Source organism: Eschscholzia californica, unplaced genomic scaffold (assembly GCF_041429995.1).
Source record: "Eschscholzia californica isolate CP2 unplaced genomic scaffold, dmEscCali1.0.p SCAF_1, whole genome shotgun sequence".
NCBI classification, from domain to species: domain Eukaryota; kingdom Viridiplantae; phylum Streptophyta; class Magnoliopsida; order Ranunculales; family Papaveraceae; genus Eschscholzia; species Eschscholzia californica.
In genome coordinates this window covers 8,174,479-8,186,409 of record NW_028238198.1, presented here as the reverse complement: position 1 = coordinate 8,186,409, position 11,931 = coordinate 8,174,479, and positions in this window count along the sequence as shown.

Here is an 11,931-nt window from a genome sequence, read left to right as displayed (position 1 = left end):
GCCAGAAATAGTGAAGAAGGAGAGGCTATGGCGATTTTATTCGGAATTGAATGGGCAAAAGAGAACCATCACAAGAATATCATTATAGAAAGCGACAATATCAATCTCATCAAACATCTTCACAATAAATATCACTCTCTTCACTGGCAATCCCTGATGCATATACGGAAAATTCGAGATAGTAAACACGAATTTGAAGCGGTGAAATTCGAGTACACAAAAAGAGAATGCAACTCCAACACAGATAAATTAGCGAAATGGGCGAGAAAGAAGGAAGCTAGTAAAATATGGAGGAATGTACCTTGTATGTTAGTCAATAAGTATTGTAATAACTTTGTTATTTAATATATGAATATCTAGTTCAACAAAAAAAAAAAAAAAAACTAGATTCAACAATAAAATAACTCTCATCAAAAAAAAAAAACTAGATTCAATAATTTTCTCATCAAAAAAGAAAAAAAACTAGAATCAATAATTTACCTCACGCCCTATTTCCGGTTTGGATCTTATTTATCTACTATTAAACCCGGAAAACATTTAGACAAGCCTTTGTCCAATTCCATACTTCAGTATGATTTTTGGCCCTACAAAGTGGAGACGTGAACTCTAAATCCCTGGACGTCTAGGCTTGAGTCCAAGAGGAGGTGAAATCTATGGTTTATTGAACTTGAGAATTAAAGGTATAAATAATGTAAAATGTTTATCGGGTTTTAGGCTTCTTTCATAGTTTCATGTTGTTGTGCTTATCACATCTTCACGATGTATCAATGTATTGTAGCGACTAACGTAGAGCGTAGTCGATTTCTCAAAAAAGAAAAGATTTTTTACCCACCTTTCTCCTTCTTAACCTCAATTGTTTCGTTGTCAACAAAAAGAAAAACCTCAATTGGTTCTCCCTTGGCCTCACGTAGGGGCTTCATCTTACTGTTGTCCTCACTCTCATATGAAATTGGATTCAGATGCTAATGTGACATCTTTATAACTATATATTTTTCAATAGTTATATCATTTAAAAGCAAATGAATCGTTTCATATGGGTGCATAGACTGAGGTCATGACTAAATTTTCACATTTAATGACCAAATTGGTTCTCACATGCTAAGTTTGGTAAGGGTTGACAAACGAACAATGAAGGATATTGATCTGTCGAAGGTAGACTTCTTGCCATCGTTTGTTGAGTGTATCTAATTAACATGACGAAGAACACGTGACATTTTGTCAAATATTTTTCTCTAAAGCTATCTTCTCGGGTACGAAACTCGTGCGACAAAAGGTTTTATCGATACAATGATTTTCTCCTTGTGAACGGAGATTTTTCAGATCATTCCTGACTCCCAATCTTTCTCCCATAAAAAAAAAGAATAAAATACAAGTCTAGTAAACGATATCTTGTTAGATATCTTGTCAGATAACTGAATAATTAAAGACATCAGACAAAATGATAAAATCGTCTACGGATACTTTTCAACATAAGGATGTCTTAATCATTTCTTATAATGAATCAGAGTATAGAAGTTGTTCTTATTGTGTTTAGAGTCTAGTGAAAAGAAATAGTTTCTATTCACACAGAATTTAAAATGCAGAGATTAAAATTAGAAAGTCCAATGAATTTTACTAATTGGATTAAGCACGAAGGGGAGAAAATATAATATTTTAAGTTACTTATAGTATTTGGAAATTGTCATTGGTTAAGTACTGATTAAGATTCTAGAATTCAATTCGAATATTTTTATCTGATATGATTGTTATAAAATTTGGACTCAGATACCATATTACAGGATATCCAATAAGATTTTGCTCTCTCATTATTTACTTGAGACACGGGATTTAAAAGAAATTAATTTCATCCTCTTAATATGCAGGCAAGAGCGTAGAAAGGTTTATAAATCGGACTAAATTTACTAGAGACTAAATTTCTAATTGAATCTTGGAGATGTAATAAGCACGACAACCGCCTAATTTAAACCGAGAATGAAAGAGGCCTAAAGCCCGACAACAAAGAGGCCTAAAGCCCGACAAATTATTACATTATTTATAGCCTACATTACATAGGATAAATCTTGATGGCAACAACTTCCACCGAGACTCGATCCCACGACCTCATGGTCTTAAGAGGGGTGTCCAACCGTTACACCAAAGGGTGGTGGACTAAACAAAAATAAGTTAAAAAGACAAGTTATATAGGTATTTTTTTTGTTAAAAGTTCAATTTTGTTTTGTTAAAAATACAAACATTTTATTTTGTTGGTTAAAAGCCCAATATTTTTTTCAAAGCTATTGCAAGGTGTTGCAAAGCGTTGCAATGTTGCTGCAAAGTTTTCACAGGGTGTTGTAAAATTGCCGCAAAGTGTTGCAAAGCTGCCGCAAGATGTGACAAAGTTATCGCAAAGTGTTGCAAAGCTGTCGCAAGTTGTTGCAAATCAAAAATTACCTAGGAAGATGAAGACTAAAAAACTTAGCTGATCCTTTTCAACCAAAACAAACAATTTATAGGGAGTTTTGACCAAATTTCCTTATTTACAAAGTTTACAAACTGTAGTATACAAGCAAATTTTTGAAAGAATATGATATATTTTTTATTATTATTTCCAAATAAATCATACTTTTTTAATCTAAAATAAGTGATTTTCAAAACTGTATATATAAAAATATTTAAGATTTGAGGTTCATTAATGATTAAAGCATCGTATTAAAGCATCGTAACTTTTTAATCCAAAATAAGATTATATATGTGATCCGTAATTTAAAAACTTTTTTTGCATCCCCTCTTAATTCTTAGAAATCACAAGTTCAATTGTGGGTAGAAGATGTAATTATAGATCACTAACCTAGTAAAAGTGTCAGGATTGAGTTTAGGACCCTTTAGAACGACCTCTATATAACTTTAAAAATCAAAGTGTTGTGTTAACAACGCATTTGGTGGCTTCAAAAAAAAACAACGCAGTTGGAGTGATTTATCGGGGCTAAATATTATGCAGTGAGTAATTAATGTCGTGATACATATACAAATATAAATTTTCAAAGATTTCAACAAGATAAGACACTCTCTCAAATCAACTTTGTTAGTAGTTCGATTTCCTTTTCATTATGGTCCACTTAATTTACTTTAGTAGACTAATCTCAATTTGTTGTTACTATAAAATATGTAAGTAATTAAAAATGAAAACATAAATTTATTTTATATTACATGTTGATGAATTTAATTCCTTTTTTGTCAAAAGTTGCACATTAATCAAGGGCAAAAAGTTTATAGGAAAATTACTTGAATGAAGCAAATACAAGATCCAAATTTTGTTGCTATATAAATAGCCACAAATCTTAAAGTAGTTTGGCAACAATTAAAGAAGTTGTACGATTTTTTGATATGTACCCATCTCTTGATAGTTACATGAGTTCCATACTAGTCATAAAACCATTAGAGGAATTGATGGTTTTGTATTGTGGTGAAAGATTTCTAAAAAGATGACTAATATTTGGTCCTCTTATTGGTCAAAGTCAACAGTAATTTTTGTTAAGGATCAGTCAAAATCATTTGGTTAATTAACTAAGATTTTTCATCTAAATTGACTAGACTTATCTTAAATCTAATTGATTTTAGTCAGATCTCAAATAATTAGTTTCTATGAGTTATCTAAATTGTTGATTCCGTTTGATTTTAAGTCTACTTTAAATTAGATTCAAAACAATATGAATTAAGAGTTTGAAAGCAATCTGAAATGATTATTATGATCCTAAACAAGAAGTTTTAGATTTGGAAAATCAATGTAAATCATACACCTTCAAAGAAAAAAAGGAAGAGGGTTGATTCATTGAGCTTGAGCTCATACCGGGTGGTGTGAGCTCGAACTCTTGACCCTAGATCTTTCCAGATCACGTGAAATCTCACGGTGCTTGCAAATTGGAGAATGGGACCATTAAAAGCAATACAAATGAGCCATTAAATCCTTCAAATTTACAACATTGCCATGACTTTAGTTGTCTTCTGTCGAACGTGGAACTCAACCCCATGGAAATGAGCCTAATTCCTTTAATTTACAAAACTCCCATGGACATTAATGACTGATTTCAATATCCTGCACATTCTCCAATTGTAAAATTAAAACAAGGTAACCCATCCGATAAATAAGACCAAAGTTGACTGATGGAAATAGTTTTGAGTCAAATATTTGTTTATTTTTTTTGTTCTCCGCAACTCCGCTGCTATTTTTTATTGAGCTTGAGCTCATACCGGGTGGTGTGAGCTCGAGCTCTTGACCCTAGATCTTTCCAGATCACGTGAAATCTCACGGTGCTTGCAAATTGGAGAATGGGACCATTAAAAGCAATACAAATGAGCCATTAAATCCTTCAAATTTACAACATTGCCATGACTTTAGTTGTCTTCTGTCGGAACGTGGAACTCAACCCCATGGAAATGAGCCTAATTCCTTTAATTTACAAAACTCCCATGGACATTAATGACTGATTTCAATATCCTGCACATTCTCCAATTGTAAAATTAAAACAAGGTAACCCATCCGATAAATAAGACCAAAGTTGCGAGATGGAAATAGTTTTGAGTCAAATATTTGTTTATTTTTTTTGTTCTCCGCAACTCCGCTGCTATTTTTTATCCACTCCGACAATTGTCACTGGCAAACGATTGCCGCCAACCTTTAATATTTTTCAAAATCTTTTTTTTCCGCCTTCTACCACTATCAATGTCATTGCTTTGCTTTTTTCGTTCCTCTCCTTTTATCTCTTTATCTCTGTTCCTATCTGTACTCTAGCGGTGTTCTTTAATCGGAAATGATACTGGTTTGGGAAAATCCCAAATCAGTTAGTGGTTGGGGATTTCCCAAACTAGTATGAACTGGTTTGAGAATTTTTCCCACACTAGATCGGTTTTCCAGTGAAGAGGATCGTTCTCTTCGGGGAATTAAATAAAGAGATGATGGAAGAGAGAGAAGATTGAAGAGAGAGAAGAAGTATAAATGAAGGTGGAGATGGAAAGAGAGAAGAAGAAAAAAAATGGGGAAATGGTGGTGGAAGGATTCCCCAAACTAGTTTGATACGAAGTATACTTCCATAGCTTTAATTCTTAAAGAATCCATTTCCACGAGATAATCCACCTTTAATTACTTTCTCCTCTAAGTATTAGCTTTACGTGGAAAGTCAAAAATCAATGTAAAAATAATTTAATATATTCAGATACTTGAAATATTTATTTCATACATGTTTAAAATGACATTTTTACCCAGAGAAACTGTCTGATAGAAGTTTATATATCTTCTCTCCATTAGCCAGACCAATTCAATGACAAAGTAGTGAGCATGAAATTGGTATGTGGTAATTTTGTAAATCATTTAATTTCAAAGGGTGAGTTTTAATTCAATGACAAAGTAGTTTTGGTAAACCAGAAGAATTGAATGACTCAATTCCATGGTTTAATTTCGAAGTTCCCCATTGTGGACGCAAGTCATGGCAATTGTGTAAATTAGAGGGATTTAATGGCTCATTTGTATTGCTTTAATGGTCACATTCTCCAATCTGCCGGCACCGTGAGATTTGACGTGATCTTGAAAGATCTAGGGTCAGGAGCTCGAGCTCACACCACAAGGTATGAGCTCGAGCTCATTGAATCAGCGCCCAAAAAGGAAAAGTAAATCATACCAACTAGCCTATAATTTCGACACAAAAAAATAACATATATACAAATGGAGATTTGTGCATTTTCTTTTTAGATTTATGTAGGAAAAATAAGGCCGCACATTTTTCAGACTCACAGTAAGACAAAAATAAGTTTCTTAGTCTGTAAAATTTCCGCTATGAAAATTACTAGTTGAATAAAGGAAAACTTTTACTTGCTTTTAAAGTTATTTAGGTCTAAATCAAGGTGGACCAGACACCAACTACAATATCACACAAGCATCATAATTTAGGGAGGAATACTCAGATTAAATCAGGCGCCATCTTTTACCAAGTAAAAAATCACTACTAATATTTAGAATTATTTTGTGAAAGGGGCTTACATAAGTACTGACTGATGAGTTTGGGGCATGAAGATGTTCCTTCTTTGAGATTAAGGCGGAAACCAACTTTGACTAAGAAACCAACTTTGATTAAGGCGGAAACCAACTTCTTTGAGACAAAAAATCTCTAAGATTAAGGCGGAAACCAACTTTAACATATAAAGTAAGGATTATTTCCCAAATGGCCCCCAACTTTGTGACCAGCTTCCTGCCTGACCCCCTAATTTAGTAATAACTCCCGTATGGCCCCCTTTTTCCGTTTTCTTTAACTTTCCGTTACTCTATCTCCTCCATCTCATTTTCTATCTCTGCCACATCATTTCAGCACGCCACATCATTGTCTTCACCGGCAAGGGTCGCCGGCCGGTCAAATTTCCGGCCGGCGACCTTCAAATATTTTTTCTTTTTCTCTCTTCTCTCTCTCTCTCTATAATTTTTTTTTTTAAATTCTCTCCTCTCCCTCTCTCTAAACTCCGACAAAGGGGTTTCCCTTCGCGGGAGTTCGATCTGTTCTTGAACAGACTCGAACTCCGGCGAAGGGTTTCCCTTCACCGGAGTGTTTAGAGAGAGAGATGAGAGAATAAAAAAAAATTTAGAGAGAGAGAAGAGAGAGAAAAAAAAGGTTTTGAAGGTCGCCGGCCGGAAATTTGACCGGTTGTCGATCCCTGCCAGTGAAGACGATGATGTTGGACAAATAAAAAAATAAAGTTATTTGTCATATTATATTACACCTTCTATACTAAAATGAAATTGCCCCAAAAAATAATAAAGTAATAAATATACAAAATAAAAATTATAATTAGGTCTAAAAATAAACTAGTGCTCGTGTAACTAATTTCTATTTGACTATCCCTGTAAAGAATAACAACTCTGTTAAGTAATAAACGATCACAAAAGTACTCATCTGTAATATGTCGTGTCATTTGAACCAAATATTATTTCTTGCCGTGAAAAAAATGAAAGAAAAATTACCAAACTAAACTTACACTTTAATTTATGCAATTAGCCGCCTATTTAAAGCTAAAAAATAAATAATCAAGAAATAGAAAAAAACGTTTGCTACAACATAGAAAAAGTCAATTTTTTTTTTTTTTTTTGTAGGGTAGGACTTTGATTTGTATTGTGTCACTCGACTTGAAAAGGGAATGGTGACATGATGAGTCATCTTCTTTCTTTCATGGTTTAGCCACCATGTACACATATGGGACAGACCCACAATTCCATAGACACGTGGAAGATAGCACGTGAACTCAAGGACAAAGTTTGGTTTCCATTTATTCCCCTCGCACAGAAAGTTGGCCCCACCCACCTATTTTATAGACCGCCTGGTATTCGTTCAGGGCCCAAGTAACTATTTTATTTCCACCCCTCTGACAATAAACGACGTTGTCCGTTCTCTACATTCATTCTCAAATTTACTATTTTACCCTTGTACCTCATGCCCTTTTTTGGCCTATATATTTTGTAGACCAAAATTGTGTCTTTGTCATGATACTTTTTTTTTTTTTTTTGTTGAACAAGTCATGATACTTAATTTCTAGAAATAAAATCTCCCACCCTGACCTACCATTTATTTCATATTAAGAATAATTGTATATCCTTCCTAATCTAGTTTAATTCATGATCGGTTTCATTTAATATTTATTATAATGTATTAACTCACATAAACGTTTTATTTGATATGTACCAAAATATGTAAATGTAATGGCTATTGAAGTCTAATGTAAAATAGAAAGAAAAAAAAAACAAGGCCATGTTTAATTTACACATAGATATGCAAAGTGGCCTAATAATAAATGAAAGATGAGATAAGATGAAAAAAATGAGCTTAATTCAAACAAACCTTATCCTGTCCAAACTCTCCCCTACTCAACATTAATTTTAATTAATTTTCCATTTAATAAATGATTTTACTTGGTTTGGGGAAATCTAACACATGATTCGGTCGGGAATGAGTGACTCATCAATTGAGTATGTACCTAATCTTATATTTTGACTTTCAAAACCATTTATATTAAATTATATTAATTATACTTTTTTGGGTTATTTTCCAAATGACCCCCAACTTTGTGACCAGCTTCCTGCGTAGCCCCCTACTTTAGCAATAATTCTCGTATGGCTCCCTTTTTCCGTTACCTTTAACATTCCGTTACTCTCTCTCCTCCATCTCATTTTCTCTCTCTACCAAGTCACCTATCACGCCACATCATCATCTTCACCGGTGAAAGTCGCCGGCCGGTCAATTTTCCGGCCGGCGACCTTCAAACATAAAAAAAATTACACTCTTCACTCTTTCTCTCTTAAAAATTTTTTTTTTTTTTTTTTTTTAAAACTTTCTTCTCTTTCTAGATCTGGTGATCCAGATCTGAAGGTCTGTTCGCAGGCCATTGATCTGGTGAACCAGATCTGATTCACCAGATCTGGTTCACCAGATCTAGAGAGAAGATCAAGGTTTTTCAAAAAAAAAAAAAAAAATTTTTTTTAAGAAAGAGAGAAGAGTTCAATTTTTCTTTTTGTTTGAAGGTCGCCGGCCAGAAAATTGGACGGCCGGCGACCTTCACCGGTGAAGATGATGATGTGGCGTGATAGGTGACTTGGCAGAGAGAGAAAATGAGATGGAGGAGAGAGAGTAACGAAATGTTAAAGATAACGGAAAAAGGGGGTCATACGGGAATTATTGCTAAAGTAGGGGGCTAGGCAGGAAGCTGGTCACAAATTTGGGGGCCATTTGGGAAATAACCCTACTTTTTTCTCATACAAAATATCTAAGTCGAAAATCATTCATGGTATATTTTGATCTTTTTCTGAGAATTCGACTACGATCTACATTAGTCGATACAAGATATTGATGCATCGTGAAGATGTAATAAGCACGATAACCACTTAATTTAAACTAGGAATGGAAGAAGTCTAAAGTCCGACAACAAAGAGGCTTAAAGTCCGACAAATTATTACATTATTTATAACTTAAATTATATAAGATAAATCTTGATGACAACTGCTTCCACCGAGACACGACCGCAGGGCCGGTCCTGAGATTTTGGTGGCCCGAAGCGAGTTTTAAAAATGGGGCCTATACGCGTTTCACAAGAAAAAAAATTTGTACATCAGAACTTTTTGTGTTTTCTTTGCACATATTGTGAGATTTAAACATGAAACTTCTGTTCACAATTAATTTGCACTATGAATTGAATGATTTGGTTGAGTTACTCGTAAATCGGCATGGGTACGTGGAGAGCCCTTGTCGGTCTATGAACGCCCTCACAATTAAGTGGTTCAGCGAATTCAGAATTCGGTGAATCAGTATATTGTTTATTATTTTCTTAAACCGAAAAAATATATATTAGATAATGATTCTCCAAAAAAAAAATCAATAAGTTTCAACCTTCTTTTTTTTGTGTTTAAGGGGATAGTGTTGATTGTGGTTTGATTGTGATTGCGGCCCTGGAGGTTTTATAATGGTGGTAGTTGTGGTGTTGGAGTTTAGTAATGGTAGTAGTCGTGGTTGTGATGGTGGTGGTAGTGGAGCTACAATGGTAGAGGTTTAGTGATTGTGGAGGTGGTAGTGGAGGTTTAGTAATCGTTGTGGTAGTAGAAGTGTCAACCGAAGTAATTTTTTTCTAAATCTACAGTTTAATGGTGGTGGTGATGATAGAGATAGTGGTAGAGGTTTAATAACCGTGGGTGTAGTAGTGGAGGTACAATTTGGAGGTTTAGTAGTTGTGGTGGTGGTAGAAATCAACTAAAGTAGAAAAGAAAAATTAATAAGAAAAAAATTGCTTATGCTTGAGATCGAACATGGGTTGTTTGAACTGCTTAAAATATTATCTACCAATTGAGCTGATGTTAATTTCTTGTCCAGTTTGATCATTGTTTGTATAAAGATACAAAAACTCGGGGCCCCTTCGATTCTTAACTTTTTTCCTTTCGTGAGGCCCTTTGGCCCTGGGGGCCCGAAGCGAGGCTTTGCTCGCTTGCCCCTCAGGGCCGGCCCTGCACGACCGCACAACCTCATAGACTAAAGAAGAGTGTACAACCATTACACCAAAAGGTGGTGGACAGTATATTTTGATCTTGTCAATCTTGCTCTAATTGAATTTTGCCGACGGAAACAAGCTATCAATTACCTTAGTATTTGACAAATGTCGTTGTTAGCGTGCAAGACTACAAGATTTGGCGGAGGCTAATGCAATTCTTTTAGGACTTCATTTGGCGACAACAAGAGGTTATGGTAAAATTATTCTAGAAAGTGATGCAAAAGAACTCATTGACAATATCCCTACTACAACCACAACCCCTCCTTGGCGTCTTACTCCTTATTTACTTGATATCAGATCTTTAGAATCAACATTTGAGTCAATTCAATTTGTCCATTGTCCACGATGTTGCAATAAAGTGGCTCATGAACTCGCGGCACTGGTGGTAAACCAAGGATTTGAAGGAGAATGGAATAGTTTAAATCTTCCATTATGTATTCAGACATATGTATTGAATGATATTGATTAATGAAATTAAAGTTTCTTTTTCAAAAAAAAAAAAAAAATATATCTTATAGAATATCCGTAAGATAATCTTATTTCACTAGTACAATTATACTCATAATTGAAAGGATAATTTAGGGTTTACACCCATAGACCCACTGATGTGACCGACTTTAAAGAGCATTTGCCCATCTAGCCAGGTGGGTACCCCACTAAATATTTTGTGGAATTTGGGGATCCGTTGATTGGGCGTTGAGAAAGACAACTACCCTTTCCTGTTTGGAGTGGTTAAAGTCAAAATTGGGTTGACTAATTGCTTAAGATGGTGCCTTTAACCTTCTTTTTCCATGTCTTTAGATGCATTTTCCATATATATATGCAAGAAAATTGCTAAGTTCGCATAAGAAAAATTCTGCCCACTAATTAAATGATGAGAGATTTTATAGGGCCCCCTCATTTTTGTTAAAAGGACTCCCCTCAGTGATAATTTAGCAAGTAAAATGATTCACGAGGAGGCCTTTTAACAAAATTGGAGAGGCCTTATAAAACTTCCCTTAAATGATTTACGAGACAACGAGCCATTACTGTCATTTACAAACCAATAAATTGTATAGAGGTTAAAGTGAGGGTCTAGTAATGTCTGTAGTAAGATCACAATATCGACCTGAAGAGGTAGACTCACGAGTTGGTTTTAGCTAATTTCTTCTTTTGCAAATCAAATTTCTCGGTGACTTGTTGAAGCCAAAAACATAATATTTCTCAACTTGAAAAATCCAAAAATTGAAGGAAACAAAAAATGATTAAAGAAAAAAAGGTTAGCTTCTATATTTCCCAAAAGTGATGAATACATAAGGTCACCAAAAGAGGTAGTGATAGACAGATATTACCAACCCACTTATACTTTACATGTGTAGGATGTAGATAGATCATAAACTTAGCTTCTCACGTTTTAATTTATTTACATAATCCATTCTTAGGTGATCAAAGTTAGGTTATGACTTTAGCCTTCACTACTACTACATAAAATATAAACATATCCATAATTAAATTATCTAGTTTGACTCTCTATATAGGTAGATAATGCATATGTATAATAAAACCAAGAGAGAGGGAAAGAGATCTCTTGGAAGAAAGACAAATTTTGATGGCTATGCCTATACCAATGGAGATCCCACTTTTCTTTCTACTACCCACCTTAAGGGATGATGTTTGCATCTCCCACAAACTTGTAGATATGCATTGAACTACAATTCGAACCCTAATTATATATTAGTATTACTTTTATTAAATACCCATCGTTACTGGTACTTATGTTTGCCTTCTTTCGAATTAACTTTTTTAGAAAATGAAGACGTAGAACCATTTTGGTTGAATGCACCAAAAGTGGTACTTTTTTTTTTCTTCGCTTTACTTTATCAGTCTTCATATTAACTTCTTGGA